At 55.7% G+C, this 20,343-nt stretch overlaps 1 protein-coding gene across 1 annotated transcript in view; it reads right to left on the bottom strand.

Moving 5' to 3' along the window:
- ABCG2 (ATP binding cassette subfamily G member 2 (Junior blood group)) overlaps positions 1-2,875 on the bottom strand; it is a 67,715-nt gene extending 64,840 nt beyond the window's left edge. The window contains exon 1 of the mRNA XM_056111300.1: positions 2,716-2,875. The gene's annotated coding sequence lies outside the window, so the exon portion shown is untranslated. The remainder of the gene's footprint in view (positions 1-2,715) is intronic.
- Positions 2,876-20,343: the final 17,468 nt, after the last annotated feature.

Genomic DNA, 20,343 nt, shown 5'->3' with positions numbered 1-20,343 from the left:
CACAGCAGGTAGGGCATTTGCCTTGCACACCTAACCAGGATTCGATTCCCAGCATCCCATAGGATCCCCAGAGCAGCACCAGGAGTCATTCCTGAGTGCAGAGCCAGGAGTAACCCCTGTGCATTGCCGGGTGTGACCCAAAAAGGAAAACAAACAAACCAGAAACCAAAGGAATAATTTAGCCTTCGGCTTAATCCTGGACCTTTTAACTTAACGAAGGGGAAATGACAAGGCAGAACCGTGCCATAGTCTGGACCCAATTCCCCACTAGGCCCTCTCCCAGCAAGTACCGAGCTCAACTGGGTTGCAAGTCCACACACTAGTGAAAACCCAAAGCACAAGAAATTCAATATTAGTTCAATGGGTTTCTGGCCGTGGAGGATTTCATCCCAGCTTTCTGGGAAAACTTCACTGCAATTCCTTCACCCGGTGTACGACTAACTTCCAACACTACTATTCTCTGCTTTTAATTTTCATTTCTATCCATAAACTAACTAGATGGGCTCAACACATTAGATATTCAGGCTAGGGATGCAGCTCGAGTTGGAACTGCTGTCTTGCAGTCAGGAGACCCAAGTTTAATTCCCAGCAACACAAAGGAAAAAAAAAAGCAGGATATCCACCATTCCCTCTATAAATCCAGTCTCCAAGCTTAGGGGCCAGATAGCACAGCAGCTAGGACCCAGGTTCCATCCCTGGCTCGCGGGTGCCCCAGTCCCTCCGAAAGATCCCTGAGCACCGCCAGATGTAGCCCTGAGCATGGAAACAAAACCTCCAAGCATGAACAGGACATCTGCACACACACACGTCCTCGGCTTCCAACAGGTGTCCTGTGAAACTTGAGGGAAGGGTGATGACAGGGACGGGCAGACACTGGAGGAGCGAAGATCGAGACCCTTGAGTCCCTCTGCCTCCAGGACACACCAAGGCCTGTTTCTGAACCTTCCCAAGGACATCTGCTCCTTGCTCTTTTCATTCCCATTTGCAATTCCGAAGGTCTCTGCAGATGCTTCCTAAACACTCGCTAAATTCACATAAATGGAGCAGAGAGATGGCGCAGGGAGAAAGGTGTAGGTAGGCCTTGCTCGCCAGGGCCCCAGGTTCAATCCCAGGCATCCCAGACGGTCCCCCCAGCCTGCCAGGAGTCATTCCTGAGCACCGCGGGTGTGACTCAAAAATCAACAACAAACACAAAGACAATATTTGGGGTAATTTGACTGCTAGATTTTATTCTCTATTTTGGAGTCTTATCATTGTGCATTCTTTTGTTTTGTTGGGGGAAGGGGGCACACCCAGGGGTGCTAAGGGGTTACTCCTGGCTCGGCCCTCAGGGATCACTCCTGGGGATGATCGGAGGAGACCATAAGGGATGCCAGGAACAGAAGCCGGGTGTGTGCAAGGCAAACGCCCTCCGCATTGTCCTATCAGGCTCCGGGGCCCCGTTCTGCACTATTCTAATTTTTCCAGGATTCCCTTTAACTAGCATTGTGATCACATGATTCTCTTTTTGGTTTGGGGGCTTCTTCTGGTGCTACGGGGCCGCTCCCGGCCGGGTGCTGGCACGAGTTCAGTCGCAGTGCGGGGCGGACCAAGGTGTGCCCCGGGACCCAGCTCCTGCCTTCGGAACTGGCTATCTATCAGCCCCAAGATGAAATTGTAACTTCAAAGGTTAATAATTAAAAGTAAACAATCGAAGGCCGGGGAGATAGTAGTGGGTTTGATGAAGACGCTTACTCGCCCGCACGCAACGCAGTCCAGTTCCCTTCAGGGCACCCGCTGCGCGATGCCTGCAGGGCCCTCGAGGAAGCCCCGGGCCCCTCTGGGTGCCCAACACGAGCAGGGGGGACACTCAGCGGCCACACGAGAACCGCCACAAGCTTAGCCTCGGCAAACCGCCCCCAAACTGCAGACAAACTGACTGCAGGGAACTCGGAAGGCAGAAAGGCACCGGTGGGGGGGACGCTCCCCTCGGAAGCATCGGGCTGGCACTGCCCGTGGGTGGTCCGGGGCGCCCCGCGCCCGCCTATCCCGGGCACCCGCCCCTCCGCGCGCGCCCCTGCCCCGGGAACGCGCGAGGCCCCGCGCCCCGCGCCCCCCGAGGCCCCCGCGCACCCCGGGCACCCTGTGACCCGAGCCCCCGCGCGCTCCGCGACCACCCCCCCGGAGCCCCTCGTGTCCCGCCGGTCAGCGCGGAGCCCCCTGTGCACCACGCACCAGCCCCGAGACCCCCGCGCACCCCGCTTCCAGCACGCCCCCGGCACCCTGCGGCCCGAGCCCCCCGCGCGCTCCGCCACCCCCCGCGCCAGCCCGGAGTCCCCTGCGCAACCCGCGCCAGCCCCGAGACCCCCGCTCACCCGGCACCCTGAGACCCCGAGCCCCCCGCGCGCTCTGCGACCCCCGTGCCAGCTCGGAGTCCCCTGCGCAACCGGCGCCAGCCCCGAGCCCCCCGCGCACCCCGCTGCCCGCGCGCACCCGGCACCCTGCGGCCCGAGCCCCCCGCGCGCTCCGCGTCCCCCAGGAGTCCCCCGTGTCCCCCCGCGCCAGCCCGGAGTCCCGCGTGTTCCCCGGGCCAGCGCGGAGCCCCCTGCGGACCACGCGCCAGCCAGCCCCGAGCCCACGCGCACCCCGCGCGCGTCCCGAGCCAGTCCCGCGCCCCGCGCCCCGGGCACCCCGCGCCCCCGGCACCCCGCGCGCCCCTGGCACCCCGCGACTTACCCGGGCTCGGTCGGGCGGCGGGGCCGGGCTGCCGGTGCGCGCGGGGCCGGCGAGGAGCCCGCGGCCTTTATAGGCGGCGGGAGGAGCCAGCGCGCCCGGCGGACCTCCCCGAGGAAGCGGCGCCGCCGGCGTGACTCGGGCCGCGCGTCTCGGGCGCCGCCGGGCTCGGGGCTGGGGGCTCGGGCTGCCCCCCACGGCCGCGCGCTCCGGCCCGCCCCGCCCCCCGGCCCGCTATCGGCGCTCGGGGCCGCGGGCTCCTCCCGGGCGAGGCGCGGCTGCGGCGGCCGATAAGCCCCGGACGGCACGCGGGGACCCGGCGCACACCGGCCCGGGCCCCGCGCCCACCCCCACGGGCGAGCGTGGGGGGTCCCTGGGACGCAGGGTCGGGGAACTGGGGGCCCGGGCCCGGGGAGGGAGAAATAGAAACCGAGGTCTGCAAACGAGGGGAAGTGGAGGGCGTGACAGTTTTGGTGGTTTTTGTTTTTTGTTTTTGGAGGGGGGTGTCCCATGCGTGATGCCCCGCGCGCGTGCTCCTGGCGGGGGCCCATAGGAGCTGCTGGGACGCCGAGCTGCGCGCGAGGCAGGCGCCCTCCCCGCCGTCCTGTCGCTCGGCCCAGGTCCCACAACTCCTGGAAGGGAGGTCGCAGAGACTGTGCCCCCCTCCCCAACCCGTCTGCACGCCAGGGAGATTGCGCGCGGGGGTTAAGACGCTTGCCTTGCGGGTAGCTCACGACTGCTCAACTCCTGGGACCCCTAGGAACCCCCCAGCACCCCATGGCAGAGTGTGACCACCCCCCCAACCCATTTTTAAAAAGGCCAATGCTGTGAACCGTTTTAAGGTTTTAAACGGATTGTTCACACTCGCGTAGTAAGCATTTCTGGCAATACACTGAGTGTGTGGACGAGCTGGAAAGTGCCGGTTCAGGATGACACAGCCTTCCTCTTCGCAGCTGCTATTCAGAGATTTTCTGGTTTGCGTTTGCAAAGGAAAGTTGCATTAGTTAAGTCGTTGAAGAGGACACAAGGATTACTGTTACTCCATCCAGTGCAAGTGAGTTGCAGGAAGAAGCCTAGGTAGAAAAGTCGGCCTAAGAGATAGGGCAACAGGCTAAACTCCGCTGCGGATGCGGAAGCCAAATCGGATCTTGGCTGGGACTAGATGTGGGGTTTCAGGTGTGCTGCCAGATCAAAAATAAAGAGTTTTTAAAAAATTAATTATGCCGGGGGCTGGAGTGGTAGCACAGCGGGTAGGGCATTTGCCTTTCACGCGGCCGACCCAGGTTCGATTCCCAGCATCCCATATGATCCCCTGAGCACCGCCAAGGGTGATTCCTGAGCGCAGAGCCAGGAGGAACCCCTGTGCATTGCTGGGTGTGACCCAAAAAGCAAAATAAATAAATAAATAAAAATTAATTATACCGGGGGCTGGAGCAATAGCACAGCGGGTAGGAGGTTTGCCTTGCATGTGGCCGGCTAGGGTTTGATCCCCCAGCATCCCATATGGTCCCCTAAGCACCGCCAGGAGTAATTCCTGAGCGCAGAGCCAGGAGGAACCCCTGTGCATTGCCTGGTGTGACCCAAAACGCAAAAAATAAATAAATAAAAAATAAAAATCATTTAAAAAAATTAATTATACTGGGGGCTGGAGCGATAGCACAGCGGGTAGGGTGTTTGCCTTGCATGTGGCCGGCCAGGGTTCGATCCCCAGCATCCCATATGGTCCCCTGAGCACCGCCAGGAGTAACCCCTGAACAAAATAACAGGCGGTGACCCCAGACCAAAATAAACACCCCCCTCCCCAATGCCATGTTATTACACTATGGAGGAACTTCAGTATACATAGACATGTGTATACGCACGTGATGGTCCCAGATAAACCCAGACGCTTGGGCGTTCTTCTTGCACTAACTTTTGAATCAGTTCAAAGATAAAGACACATAAATAAGCTTTTCATCCTTTATTATAAGCTGAGGATGGGGAAAAGGCTTAAGAACAGGCTTTTCGTAACCTAGAAAAATGGAAAGCCTCTAAGGAATAAAACTAATGATACCCGGGCCAGAGCAATAGTACAGCAGGTAAGAAGCTCGCCTCGCTCTCATCCCGCCCAGCTGTGATCCCCGGCACTCCACAGGGTCCCCCTGAGCCCAGCAAGAGTCATCCCTGAGCACAGACCCAGGAGCAAGCCCTGAGCATAGCCAGGTGTGACCCCCAAACAAACAAACAAAAACTATTGGCACTCAAAATAAATAAAACTATTAATATCAGTGCAGGGAAAAAATAATTACTCAAACCCTGAAGGAATTTCCCAGAGGGGACTAATAAAAATGGAGAAGACAGGTGGAAAAACAATTATAGACGACGCACAAAAATGTTCAATTGAACGTTGCATTCTGCCATTCTGCAAAATCAAAGAAACGAAAGCTGTGCGTAGGGGCTGGAGGGTACAGTGGGTAGGGCAATTGCATTGCACGCAGCACCTCAAGTTCCCATCCTGCACCCCATCTGGTGCCCGGAGCCCTGCGGGGTGATCTCGGAGCACGTAGGAGTAAACCCTGAGTAGCACTGTCGCACTGTCTTCCCGTTGCTCATCGAGTTGCTCGAGCGGGCACCAGTAACGTCTCCATTGTGAGACTTGTTGTGACTGTGTTTGGCATATCAAATACGTCACGGGGAGCTTGCCAGGCTCTGCTGTGCGGGCAGAATACTCTCGGTAGCTTGCCGGGCTCTTAGAGAGGGACGGAGGAGTCGAACCCGGGTCGGCCGCGTGCAAGGCAAATGCCCTACCCGCTGTGCTATCGCTCCAGCCCAAACCCTGAGTACCACCAGGTCTGGCCCCAAAATAAAACAAAACAAAAGTAGCTGACACTTTTCTAGATAGTGTTACAACTCTTCTACTCTGCCTTTTATTATCTTATCATTTCATTCTGTCTTTTATTTATCATTTCATTTACCTTTTGGTTGTTGGTTTGGGGAGGATTGGCCCACACCTGGCAGTGCTCAGGGCTTATTCCTGGCTCTGCACTCAGGGATCATTCCTGGCAGTGCTCAAAGACCATATGGGATGCTGGGAATCGAACCTGGGTTGGCCTCATGCAAGGTAAGTGCCCTCCCCGCTGTCCACCCTATCACTCCGACCCTTCATTAATGTTTGGGTTTGGGGGGGGTCACAGCGGCGTTGCTCCCAGGCTGCGTGGGAGTCGCTGCTGACAGTGCCCAGGGCCCACGGGGTGTGCAGGGCTCAATCCTGGGTCCAGCAGGCAGAGCGTGGGCTCCCAGGCCCTTTGCCTTCCATTTTAAGGACTGTTCTAAAATCCACTTAATTGAGATGATGTCGCATTCAAATGGGAAAGGTGGACTTTCTTGAAATGTAAAATAAACTGATAAAGCATATTTTTATCAGATTTGTACTGGTTTGCCAATAGAACAGAAAGACTCCTGGCAGGGCAATGACTCAACAGGCTGAGCACACGCTTTGCATGCAGGAGGCCTGGGTTCAACCCAGAGCACTGCCAAGGAGCACCTCCTGAGCACTGGGGCAGGAGTATAAGACCCTGAGCACCTCTGGGTGTGCCCTCCCCCTGCCACCCTTAATAAAAAGAAGACATGACAATCATGTCTTTCTTCCTTCCTTCCTTTCTTTCTTTTTTTCTTTCTTTCTGTCTTTGCATTTTGGGCCACACCCGGTGATGCTCAGAGGTTACTCCTGGCTCAAGCACTCAGGAATTACTCCTGGACTCCTGGACCTTATGGGAGGTCAGTGGAACCTAGGTCGGCCACATGCAAGGCCAACGCCCTCCCCGCTGCGCTATTGTTCTGGCCCCCAGGACAACAATGTCTTCACCTCAAACCAAAAGTGATCAGTTGTTCCCTCAGAAAAAAAGAATGAGGATTGCTCAGACACAAAAGGGCTTATTCACAGCACCCTGTGGGAAATAGAGTCCCGAGGTCAAACATGCTTGCAGCCCCAAGGACACAGATGCACTGGGTGGTGTAGAGGCAGTGGGACCCCCTCCCACCCCTGGGCTCCTCCATGGGGGGCCGAGGATGCACCCACATCCTGCAGGAGACACTGAGGGGTGGCTGGGGGTGGGGAGGTCGACTCTCTCTCGTGACCGCTTTTATTTTCTTTTTCTCGTGGCCGCTTTAGCAAGTGGTTGTATTTAGAGAGATTCACTTAGAGAAATCTGGGGGCGGGGCAGAGACAGAGGCAGAGACAGAGACAGAGACAGAGACCCACCGAGAGACAGAGACTTGTGTTCCACAGTGAAGGCGGCGGCTGGGCTGGTAGCCGCTCCTCTTTGGGCCGGGAGGCTCCAACAGGATGCTTCCCAGACGGGTTTATGTAGATTATCGCTCACAAAGGGGAGCCGGGCCTCCCCCCTGCACGGGCTGGAGCCACAAAGGCAAACCCCGTAAGCGCCAGTCGCCACTTCCTGACCTCACCCCGAGACTTCCTCAGACACCTCACCTGCAGCAAATCCTCCTTCACCAGTTCCGATTAAACCCAGCCCTTCACAAAGGGATGGCGTGCTCAAGAAACAAGCCATTCTGGAGGGGGGGCTGAGTCCCTTTTCTAGGCGGCTGCCCCCCTCAGCGTGTGGGCACTCCCGCTCTCAGGCAATTAGGGAAGATGACCTTCCTCCTAATTTGAAAAGCGAGCCGCCCAGTCCAAAGGAAGCCGTGGCCGCGCAAAGTCCAGAGTCAGCGCTAGTGGGGGTGTCTTGGTTCAGCTCCGTGCCCTCTGCCCTCCACTGCATGACCCCACTTCTCTTTTCCTGAGTCACTGTTGGATGGCTCAGCATCTGCCATTCGCCCTGTGCAGAAAGCTCTTCTCAATCGGGTACTTTTTCTTTTTGCATTGCAAAGTTATTTCCGAAGAGATACTTTTTTTTTTTTTAATTTTTGGGTCACACCCAGCGATGCTCAGGGGTTACTCCTGGCTCGTGCACTCAGGAATTACTCCTGGTGGTGCTCAGGGGACCATATGGGATGCTAGGAATTGAACCCGGGTCAGCCACGTGCAAGGCAAACGCCCTACCCGCTGTACTATCGCTCCAGCCCCCCTCCTTCACTTTTTTTTTGGGGGGGTCATACCCGGCGATGCACAGGGGTTACTCCTGGCTCTGCACTCAGGAATTACCCCTGGCAGTGCTCAGGGGACCATATGGAATGCTGGAAATCGAACCCGGGTCGGCTGTGTGCCAGGCAGATGCCCTTCCCACTATATCACTTAATCACTTAACTTCCCGTTAGTCGGCGATTTGCTCGAGCGGGCGCCAGTAACGTCTCCATTTGTCCCTGTCGCGTGCTAGTGTAGCCCAACTGCATCTGTTCGCTCTGGGAACATGAAGAGCCTCAAATCGATCGTTCATGATCTTGACGAAGAAGTCTGACCATCTGGTATGTGGGCGGCCAAGCGGTCTTTTGACATCCCGTGGAATCCAGTCGGTAACAGCTCTAGTCCAGCGGTCTCTTTAAATCTCATTACGTGACCAGCCCATCTGATTTTTGACACCTTGGCAAATGAGACAGCGTCCCTGATCCTTGATCGTCGACGGATGTCAGAACTCCGGATTCGTTCTCTCATTTGAGTGAAACGTGATATTCCAAGCATAGCTCTTTCTATTCTTCTTTGGGAGACCTGAATGGCGTTCTCATCTTGTTTGCGTAGGGCCCAGGTCTCTGAGGCATATGTTAATGCAGGAAGAACAGTGGAATCAAAGAGATGTGCCCGGAGCCGGAGGTTCTTCGTCCTCTTAGCTATTTCTTCGACGTTCTTGAAGGCGTTCCAAGCCGCTCTCTTCCTCCTGCGCAGCTCGGGTGCCAGGTCATTTGTCATGTTGACCTCTCGACCTAGGTAGACATAGCTGTTGCATTCGGAGATGGTCGTTCCATTGAGAGCGAATGGGGCGTCAGGAACGAGGCTGTTTCTCATAAACATTGTCTTCGTAAGATTCAGCTGTAGTCCTACCTTTCCACACTCACGGTCAAAGTCGGCCAGCATTTGTGCCGCTTGGCTGATGTTTGGTGTTATTAAAACAATGTCATCAGCAAAGCGGAGGTGGTGTAATTGCCGACCATCTATCTTCACTCCCATTCCTTCCCATTCCAGTCGTCTCATGATGTTCTCGAGGGTGGCACTGAAGAGTTTCGGTGAAATGGTATCACCCTGCCGCACCCCTCTCTTGACATCAACGATCACTTCTTTGTAGAATGGTGAGATCCTGGTAGTGAATCCGCAATACAGCTCACGGAGGATCCTGATGTATTGGGCTTGAATGCCCTGATTGGCTAGGGCTTCCATGACCGCTTCCATCTCAACAGAATCAAAGGCCTTCTTGTTCCTCGAATTGTTCCTCGGAACATGCGATAAAAGAGGTGTTGGAGCCGTTGGTGTCCTTGTCAACACAATCTTGGCCAAGAGCATTGATTCATTCGAATGCCTAACAACCCGAATCGGACGTTTACATTTGAATAGATGTGGCTCACTGCCTGCAGTTTCTATCTTCGTTGTCTACCACCAACATCTCATTATGATGAAAGAGAAATCTAGAAGTTCCCGCTATATATATATATATTTTTTTTTTTAATTTACTTCCTTCTCCTCACCCCACCTCTGTCAGGGTTGCCAACGCTGTGGCAGAGACGTGGGGTGGGTTCGGTAGCAGGGTCCTAGAGCAACTGACCGTGGGGTCGTGCTGAGGGAGAGCCGGGCCTCTCCCCTGCACGGGCTGGAGCCTGAAGCCGTCGCGCAAAGTCCAGTCACTCTCCTCTCTGTGGCTGCTCGCTGCGGGGGAGCACTCCCACACACGCCTCCCATAGCCACACACACATTGGCGGGGACCCCGCTCCTCGGTGTGGGGCTCAGTGGGGGCCCTTGCTGGGGCTGCGCACTTCAGCCGTGACGATCGCCCGGGCCTGGCTGCAGGCGCTGCAGGGACAACCCACAGACTGCAGGCTGCCACGCTCGGGTGGCCACCCTGTGCTGGCCTCACGCATGCCACTGCAGCGGCCACCGGGTTTGAATCCCAGTGCTCGGCTCTGTCTTCCAATGCGGGTCTTTCACCTCCTCTGCTAAGTGTCCCCCTGGCAGTTCAGGCCTTTGGGACGCAACTGGAAACAATATTGTTTTCACTTCCTCTCTCGCTCTCTTTATTTGCACGAAGCACGGACATATATATATTGGCATATATATATTGACATTGGCAACTATCGCCCGATCTGCCTATTGTCTGTCATCTACAAGTTGTTCACTCGAGTCATCAACTGGATTCCACAGGATGTCAAAAGACCGCGTGGCCGCCCACCTACCAGATGGTCAGACTTCTTCGTCAAGATCATGAACGATCGGTTTGAGGCCCTTCATGTTCCTGGAGCGAACAGATGCCATTGGGCTACACTAGCACGCGATAGGGACAAATGGAGACGTTACTGGTGCCCGCTCGAGCAAATCGATGACTAACGAGAAGTTAAGTGATTAATTGATAAGTGATATATATATATATATATATATATATATATATATATATATATACCTGCACCTCTTCTCCTCCTCCAAAAATCTCTTAGCACTTTTCACAACACCCAGATGGAGCCTGTGGCCATCCTGCTTGTGAGGCCTGATTCTAAGACCTTGACAACCCCTCTGAGTCCCACTGAATTAGCTCTCCTCTGATTTGGGCTGTGGGGCCCGAGGGTTACACACAGTGCAGTGCTCAGACGCTGCTCCCAACAGGCCCGGGACCCTCTGCAGAGGTGGGGGCCGGACCAGGGCTGCTGCATGCAATGCCACCGCCCACCCCTCCCCTCCATCTCCCTGCCGGCTCCGGAACTTTATTTGGAGGTGCAGGAAAGTTCTGGTTTATTTCTTTTTTCTTTCTTTCTATCTATCTATCTATCTATCACCTATTTATTTATTTTGGCCACAGCCGGAGATGCACAGGGGCTCTTCCTGGCTCTGCACTCAGGAATTATTCCTGGTGGTGCCCGGGGGACCATATGAGATACTGGGAATCGAACCCGGGTTGGCCACACGCAAGGCAAATGCCCTACCCGCTGTGCTATCATCACTCCAGGCCCTCTTTCTTTCTTCCTGTCTTTCTTTCTTTCTTTCTTTCTTTCTTTCTTTCTTTCTTTTTGGGTCACACCCGGCGATGCACAGGGGTTACTTCTGTTTCATACACTCAGGTTTTACTCCTGGCGGTGCTCGGGGGACCCTATGGGATGCTGGGAATCGAACCCGGGTTGGTCATGTGAAAGGCAAATGCTTACCACTGTGCTATCGCTCCAGCCCCTATTTCCTATTTTTTATTTATTTCCTATTTTTTAAATAAATATTTTTAATAGCAATATTCCTACATTAAAAAAAAAGAAATATTTTTTAAACCAATATTTTTTCTTTCTATCTTTCTTTTGGGGGGGTGCGTGTGGGTTTTATTTGTTGTTGTTGGTGTGTGTGTGTGTGTGTGTGTGTGTTCGCTCCTACCTGTCCATGCTCAGGAGTTACCCAAGGCTGTACACTCAGGGGGCCATGTGGGATGCCAGGGATGGACCCTGGGTCAAGCTGGGCTGCACGTGCCCTCCCCCCTGTTGTATCTCTTTCTTTTTCTTTCTTTTTGCTTTTTGGGTCACACCCGGCGATGCACAGGGGTTCCTCCTGGCTCTGCACTCAGGAATTACTCCTGACGGTGCTCAGGGGACCCTATGGGATGCTGGGAATCGAACCCGGGTCGGCTGCGCGTGCAAGGCAAACGCCCTCCCCGCCCCTGTTGTGTTTCAATGAAGCTCTTTTACCTCCTTTGGTAAATGTCTCCCTGACACTTCAATCTTTTAGAATGCAATTATTAAACCATGTTGCTTTCATTTCCTCTCTTTTTTTGGCTCATTGTTTGTATCTAGCAGAGCATAAAAATTCTGTATATTTTGAGATTTCGGCCAGCCCCTTCCCCACGCTTTATTATTCCTAACACCGTTTTCAGCCAAGTCTTTAGGATTTTCCACACATGAATACTACGTGCGCCAACAATGATACTTTAACTTCCTTTGTAGTTGGATTCCTTTTATTTCTTTGGTGTTTTGTCGTCTTGTTTGGCTGCACCTAGAGGTGCTCAGAGACCAGGGAGCACTCCTGGCCGAGTCCAGGGGGCGCCAGGTGCCCTGCCCGGAGCAAGGCAGGCCCACCTGCTGTTCTTCAGCTCCGGATTCCTTTGGATTCCTTTTATTTCTCGGCTCATTCTGACACTTTTCTTTTCCATTTACCCCAACAATTTCTCCCCCCTCTTATTGCATAAGGAACACGAAGAAGATTCAAAAAATCACCCAGAATCTACCCACCACCTGCCTCTAGTCCTCTCCAAAGTGTGCTCAGTTCTTTTCTCCCTCCCTCTCCTCCTGCCTCTGCAGTGCCGGGGATTCTACCCAATGCTTCCCACAGCCCAGAGTCCCATCTCTGACCCTGCCTACACACTTTTTTTTTATTGTTTGTTTGCTTTGGGGTTTGAGCCACACCCTGCAGTGCTCAGGGGTTATCCCTGACTCATGCCACGGGCCACCCTGCGTGCAAAGCTGGACTCCAGCCCACGAGCTATCTCTGCAGCACATATTAGGGCCCTGGCCCCTCACCCCTCACCCCCAGCTTCTGTTTCGCTTGGGGACAACACCTGGCAGTGCTGTAGGCCACTTCCAGCGCACACCCGCCAGTTGCTCCCAGGAACACACAACGACAACAACAACAATAATAACAGGCCTGGGGGATGCAGCTCTGCGATAAAGCACTTTCAGACACAGGCTGGACCTGCAGTCCCAGAGCCACCGCCAGTTGGGGTCCTGGTTGTTGGGATTCCTGGGACCACGCGTGTCCTCTCTGGGGCACTGTAGGCAGGGCTTTGCGGGCACCTGCAAGCACGACCACACTGTGAGTGCCACAGCTGGGTGTGTGCGGCCCGGGCACTGGGAAAGCAAAGGAGGGGGGGGGGGTAGGGGCGCAGGAATGACCCTGCCGCGGGTAGACAGGCAGGAGGCCCCGAGGAGGCGCTTTCTCATCTTCTTGGCCACATCTAGGGCGCTCAGGATTCGCCTGACAGGCTCAGGGACCACATGGGGGACCAGGGTTCGAACCTGGATGGACCAGGGGCCAGGCCAGGGCCCTTCCCACTAAACTAGCTCTCTAGTCCCTGACCCCCACCCAAGAACATGTTTTGGAAATAATAATTTGGAGGTTGTCACTGTCACTGTCCTCCCATTGTTCATCGATTTTTCTCGAGCGGGCCCAGTAACGTCTCCATGGTGAGACGTTGTTGTTTCTGTGTATGGCATATCGAACACATCACGGGTAGCCTGCCAGGCTCTGCCGTGCGGGCGAGATACTCTCGGTAGCTTGCCGGGTTCTCCGAGAGGGGCGGAGGAACCGAACTCGGCTGGGCCAGGTCGGCCGCGTGCAAGGCAAACGCCCTACCCACTGTGCTTTCGCTCCAGCCCAATTTGGAGATTATTATTTCTAAATTAAGAGATCTCTAAATCAAGAGATTGCTGAGCCCCTGAAAGAGCAAACGCGAAGATCTCTGGAGAAGAGAAACTGAGGCATCATCCAGGTGCAGAAACTCAAGGCCCCGCCCACTCGAGGAGGGAGCCCTGGACAGCAGCTGGGAAGGATGCATGAAACTGTGGCCCCAACCGAGTGAGGGCCGAGGCAAGGTGCGCCCAGATGGGCTTCTCCGTGGCAGAGAACACTAGGCAAGCCATTTTTGTACACACGCTTGAGTTCCACCTACATCTGGAGGGAGTGTGGAAAGGCCCCCCCAGAAGCTCCTCGGGGCCCGCTGCTCACCCCAGGCTCTGCCTGAGCCCCCCGGGGCCTGCCTGCCTGCTTTCTTCCACGCTGGAGACGCCCGTGCTCTCTCTTGAACACGCACTCCCATCCTTTCTCCACTGCAGCACTGTCCTCCCGCTTGTTCATCGATTTGCTTGGCGGGCCCAGTAACGTCTCCATTGTGAGACTTTGTTGTGACTGTGTTTGGCATGGGCTGGAGCGATAGCACAGCACGTAGGGCGTTTGCCTTGCACGCAGCCGGGTTCGATTCCTCCGCCCCTCTCGGGGAGCCCGGCAAGCTTTGGAGAGTCTCTGGCCTGCACGGCAAAGCCTGGCAAGCTCCCCGTGACGTATTTGAGATGCCAAACACAGTAACAACAAAGTCTCATGATGGAGATGTTACTGGGCCCGCTCGAGCAAATCGATGAATAATGGGAGGACCGTGATCATGTGTTTGGCATATCCAATACGTCACGGGGAGCTTGCCAGGCTTTGCCGTGCGGGCGAGATACTGTCCATAGCTTGCCGGGCTCCCCGAGAGGGGCGGAGGAATCGAACCCGGCTTCGTGCAAGGCAAACGCCCTACCGCTGTGCTATCGCTCCAGCCCCTTTCTCCACACAACATTTTTTTTTTCTTTTTGGGTCACACCCAGCAATGTTCAGGGGTTGGTTCCTCCTGGCTCTGCACTCAGGAATTACTCCTGAAAGTGCTCAGGGGGACCCTATGGGATGCTGGGAATTAAACCGGGGTCAGCCACGTGCAAGGCAAACGCCCTCCCCGCTGTGCTATCGCTCCAGCCCCATCCAGGCCTTGCTTTAAAAAAAAAAAAAAAAAAAACGCTGGGAACAATCTGTGCTGGCGGGGACACAGTGAGAAAGAGGTCTCCCTCGCTGCTGGACGCAGGGTTGCTGGCTCTGCCCCAAGGAAGAACGGCACAGAGAGGGCTCCGGAAAGCGAGAGCTGAGCTGCCATGTGACCCGGACACTCTACATCTGGGTCTGGATCCCCAGGACCTAAAGACATGCGTTCAAAAGACGCTCACTGTTGTTCACTGCAGCACTCAGTACAGTAGCTAATGAGACAGAGGTGAGTGGCTTACAAAGGTGAGGGATACGGGCGCGGTGGAATACTATGCAGCTGTAAACAGTGAAAGCACACAATTCGGACGGAGCTGGGAGGTGATGCTAAGAGGAGCACTTCAGACGAAGGAAAGACAAACGCAGGATGCTCTCATTGTCTGTGGAATACAGACCGGCTGGTTGACGGAATGCAAGGTATTAAAAGCAGGGGATCCACCCAACCACAGGAAGGAGGACAAAGAGGAAAAGAAATGAAGGTGCATTAATAAGAAGTGGAGGGAATCTGCCTGCCCCCACCCCCCGCTGCTTGCGGCGGCGGCATGGTGGCCTCCATCTTTTAGAGCCTAATGATCAGCCAGGTATGAGACTGCATTGACGAGGCACGTGGGGCCTCATGGGGTGGGGGGTGGAATCGGCCCTGCTCCCCGCCATGACAATGCCCCAGGTTGCCACCCTCAAACGCCTCCTCCGACTCCTGAACAACCATGATCCCAGAGGCACACAAACCAATCTCAGAACCCAGGGGCTTCTGGCAGTAATCCCTCTAGGCTTACTACTAAAATATCAGAAATCCAAATTCGCGTGGCCACTGTTGTGGCCACATGACATCATATGCTCTTCATAATCAACAATAGAAAACAAATTTTCTAATGATCTGTCTTTGTGGCAGGTCTGAATGTTGGGGGAAATTCCAAATAATAACGTTGGGTCTTTTGTTGTAATATTGAATGTGATCAACAGAGAGAGAGAGAGAGAGAATAAAGTGGAAATCTGCCACACAGGCGGTGGTGGGTGGGAGGGGGGTACACTGGGGTTCTTGGTGGTGGAAAATGTGCACTGGTGAAGGGACGGGTGTTTGATCATTGTATGACCGACCGAGACTTGAACTGAAAGGCTTTGTAATTGTTCTCACGGTGATTCAATTAAAAAAAAAAAGAAGTGGAGGGAAGTCAGGGCCTCAGGCCCACGGGTGGTGCAGGGTTCTGGAGAATCTGAGTCACAGAGCCAGGGATACTGAAAGCGTGAGATCTACGCCAGGACCACCCAGTGTAAGACAGGCATCTGTCCGGGAGGTGGGGGGGGGGGGTTGCGGGAGGGAACCTGGGACACGCATGGAGGGAAGATGACTCTGGGCGTGGGTGGGTGGGTGCTGGGGCATTTGTACTCCTGGAACTCAACCAAGGGTCACTGTGTAAATGACAGTGCTTTAGTAATAAATGAATCAAGGAGGCTGGAATCGGAGTGAATGGGGCCAGGGGTTAACAAGGGGCACAGCCTGGGCCCCTGAGCACCGCCCAGAGTAACCCCTGAGCACTGAGCACACGGGGTGTGACCCCCAGACAAACGCACAAAGAACTTGTGTGTGTGCACATCCGTGTGTGTGTGTGTGTGTGTGTGTGTGTGTGTGTGTGTGTCTGACCCCCGGGTCCCGGGGCCGAGATCTCCAAGCCTACTCGGATCGGGGCTGAGCATCCTCCACCCAGATCCTCCAAATTCCAGTAGGTGGGGGTCACACCCACCAAATGGCCCCCTGGCACCGAGTAATCCCATCAACGGCCAAGACTCAGAGACTACAAAAACCAGCTCCCAGAAGTGCGCGACACCTTATTATCTCATTCTTACTTTGGACAACCTGGCAGGCTACCGAATGTAACCTGCCCACACGGCAGAGTCTGGCAAACTCCCCGTGGTGTACCCAATATGCCAAATACCAGTAACAATGATGGGTCTCATTCTCCTAACTCTGAAAGAGTCTTGAATATGGCACCTTTTTAAAAAAATCTCAGGGCTAGGACGAAGGAGACGTTACTGGCACCTGCTCGAGGCAATCGACGAATAACAGGATGGTTGTGATTGCTGTTGTGATTGTGTGTCTGTATGTGTGTGTGTGCGTGCGCACGCACGATCCAAGAGGATCCATCACAGCGAAGAAAAGACGGCTGAGGGCATCGTGGCCCTCTCAGGGGAGAGTACGACGCAGAGGAGGCCTCTGAATGAGAGACAGCACAGAGGGCACCCCGGGCCATCCCTGAGCGCCACCGGGAGAGATCCCTGGGGACAGAGCCAGGAGTAAGCCCTGAGCAACGCCGGGTACGACCCAGAAACAAAAAAAGGAAAACAGAGTAAGTCACCGAGGAAAGACAAGGGCACATCCTCTGACTTGTGGCAGGAGAGAGAGCGCGCGCGCTCTGGGTGCACCCACTGATAAATCAAGGCCCTCCTCCGGGAAACGGGGGTTGCTGGACTCCTAGCTGGTGGGGGACCTGGACATTTGCAGTTCCCTGCAAGCTGAGTGGACCAGGAGGGCACAGTGCACATGAACTATGTCTGGGGGTAGAAGGACAAATTCCAGACACTCTCACTCCTCTGTGGGGGAGAGACCTAGGCCGGGGCTTACAGAACTCAGACGACCCGCAGTGAGGGGGCAGGAGGAAAGGGAGACTAGAAGTGACCACGGACATTGGGGGGGGGGGGTGTCCGGGGTATTTGGGCGGTGGGGCGGTAGCATTGTGTGTGACTGTACCGCAAAGCTGTGAAGTTGAACCTTTCCCCTAAGCGGTGACAGTGCAAGAAAAGGCCCCGGGTGTCTCTGAGACACGGGCCTGAGAAAACGATGAATACTAGAATACAGAATCATTCATTTCCTTTTTCTTTCCTTTTTTCCTATTTTTTGCTTTTTTTGTGCATAACCCCGGCAGTGCACAGGATTTACTCCTGGCTCACGCACTCAGAAATTACCCCTGGCCGTACTTGGGGGACGCTATGGGATGCTGGGGATCAAACCCGGGTCGGCCACGTGTAAGGCAAACGCACTCCCCTCCCCGCCGTGCTATCGCCCAAACTATTCATTCCTTTGGACTGTGACTCACCAGCACTGTGGGCCCCTAATGGAACAGCTTGACGGTCTTAATCTCAGTAGAATAGGAGCCGGAGTGATAAGACAGCCGGCAGGGCGTTTGCCTTGCACGCGGCCAACCCGGGTTCGATTCCCAGCATCCCATTGGGCCCCCCCGAGCACCGCCAGGAGGAATTCCTGAGTGCAGAGCCAGGAGTGACCCCTGAGCATCGCTGGGTGTGTCCCCAAATAAAAAGCAAAAAAAAAAAAATTCTGGGCAGAATAACACTGCAGTTGAGCTGGCGACAGTCAGAGATGCGTGAGCTGCCCCCTCGTCGGCCGGCCCCCTGCTCCGCACATGCCCTGCCAGCCCTCAGCCCCTTCCCAGACTTCTCTCTTCCCGGGCCCTTATTCTCAGTCAGTCACCCTCCGCCTCCCTTTCTTAGTTTCTAGTTTGTTCTGGGCCCACGCCCGGAGTTTGGGGTCCCTGAGAAGCGTTTTGGGACGACACCGGGGCTGCAGTCAGAGCAGAGAGTCCTCTCCAAGGACACAGAGACCCTCCAGAGACAAAACTACCTCAAGTTCCTGCCCGGAAAAGCATCGCTACCAGGAACCGGCCACACGGCTCACGGCGGAGGTGGGGGGGGCCACAGCGGGGGGCAGGAGGGGAGAAGGGGCCAGCCGGAGGGACCATGGTCCCCGTGCAAGGCCGCTTCCCGCCTTCCCACAGAAACGCAAACCCAGACGCGGCCACGGGTGTTTCTCCACATTCTGCTAAAAGTCCAGTTTCCCCTGGGCAGGCCTTCCTCCTGTCTCACCTTCCTCGTGGGAAACAGGTCTGTGTTGGGGCCGGAGCGATAGTACAGCAGGGAGGGCCTTTGCCTTGCACGCGGCCGACCCAGGTCCGATCCTGGTCCCCGGAGCACCGCCGGGAGTAATTCCGGAGTGCAGAGTCAGGAGCATCGCTGTGGGTGTGACCGAAAAAGGGGGAAAAAAAAAAAGAAAAAAGAAATGGGCGTGTGAATCTCACCTTGCCTCTCCCTGTGACCTTCCGGCTCGTCTCTAGCCCAATGCATCTAAACCAACAGACACCTTCCTTCCTGACTCCACGGGACAAGGGCGAGACCGCACGGTAACATCAAAGATCTCTCGAGTTCGAACGGTCCTGACGGTCCTGACGGTCCTGACGGTCCTGACACCGAAGCCCCTGACACTCGGTCGGGGACTTCCCGCTCCCCCAGCAGCAGAGAGGGCAAGGGAGAGGCTGGGCGGGAGCACAGGGACTTTTGCTTTGCATGTAACCGGCCCCAGTTCAAGCCCCAGCACCACACAAGGGCCCCCAAACACGACCAAGAGTGATTGACGAGCGAGAGTGCAGAGCCAGGAGTAAGTGCTGGACACCCCCTGGGCGTGCCCCCAAACCCTCCGACCTCCCCCCACCCAGAGGGAAAAAAAAATTCCAGGAGAGTTTTATTGGGTGGATACGGCAATAAAACCCGGACCAATGAGGCGAGTGGGTGGGGTGAGGAATGCAAGGGAAGTACAGCCCGGACAGGGAAACACAAGGGCCCACAGCGGTCACTGCACGCGGGTGGAGGCCGCTGGGCAGGACCCTGGCACTGAAACTGGCCTTGCCGAGTTCCCGGCCGGGTTAGGAGAGCGGGAGGCAGGTGACGGTCCCGCTCACTGCCAGGACGGACCATCACACAACACTGCGCCGATTATCTCCAGGAGAGCAGGAATCCGGGCAGGGAGGCCGGCCTGCGGGCCCTGGGGGAGGGGCAGATCAAAGCCGAAAACCAGGGTGGGAGTGTGTGTGTGTGGGGGGGGGGAGGATGTTTATCAGGAGGTGCAGATGGAACCATCTCTCCAAGGTCAGCACACCGGCAGAGTCCATCCTCACATGGAGGGTAGGGACTCTGCTGCTGGGGGGTCCGGCAGCTTCTCCCAGGCTGCACATGTCCACAGCATCCCCCTGGCCCGGAGTGGACTTTCCTCACTGCCCGCCTCCCATGGAGAGGCCTGAGGGAGGAAATCAGGCCGCCGGACAGTCGCGCCTGGACACTTGTGCCGTCACTGGGACTGTCGACTGACTTGGGACTTTCCATCCTGAGTGCAGAATTCCTCGGCGCCGTAGCCGATGGGAGTCTGGTTAGGTGACCAGTAGCCTAACTGGGCGGACGCGTGTGAGGACCAGGGAGAGGACGACCTGTTAAAGCCGGATATCCGGGGGACTGGAGCTGTAGGCCGAGGGGAGGGCACCTGGCTTGCAGGCGGCCGACCCAGGTTCGACCTCCCCGCCGGCTGAGTGTGGGGGACCCAGGTTTGATCCCAGCTCGAGAATCCTCCAGGCACGAAGACAGGCCCCCAGACAAACAGAGTAGGGAGCAGCCCGAGCGCAGCCAGCTAGGTGCCCGCTCAGAGCAGGGCAGGGCAGCCAAGGCCAGCACACAGCAAACGGGCACAGGCTTGGCCGTGGGGGGTCGGGGGGGACTGTCTCGGAAAGAAGAGAGACGACAGAGAGCAGGTATCTGTGTCCTCTTGGGGGCTGGGGAGAGAGAGAGACAAAGAGGTTAAGAGAGAAAGAAAGAGAGATTGAGAGAGACAGAGAGATAAGAGACAGGTTAAGAGAGAGACAGAGACAGAGAGATTAAGAGAGAAAGATAGAGAGGTTTAGAGAGAGAGACAGAGAGATTAAGAGAGAGACAAGAGACAGAGAGGTTAAGAGAGAGACAGCGAGATTGAGAGAGACAAATGGGGCTGGAGTAATAGCAGAGTGGAGAGGGCTTTTGCCTTGCATGTAGTCAACCCGGGTTCAATCCCCAGCAGCCCATATGGTCCCCTGAGCCCCGCCAGGAGTGATTCCTGAGCGTAGAGCCAGGAGTAACCCCTGAGCATTGCCGGG

The sequence above is a fragment of the Sorex fumeus genome, unplaced genomic scaffold (genome assembly GCF_029834395.1).
Source record: "Sorex fumeus unplaced genomic scaffold, SorFum_2.1 ptg000013l, whole genome shotgun sequence".
NCBI classification, from domain to species: domain Eukaryota; kingdom Metazoa; phylum Chordata; class Mammalia; order Eulipotyphla; family Soricidae; genus Sorex; species Sorex fumeus.
The sequence above is the reverse complement of the archived record's forward strand: the minus strand, read 5'-3'. Positions and strand labels throughout refer to the sequence as shown.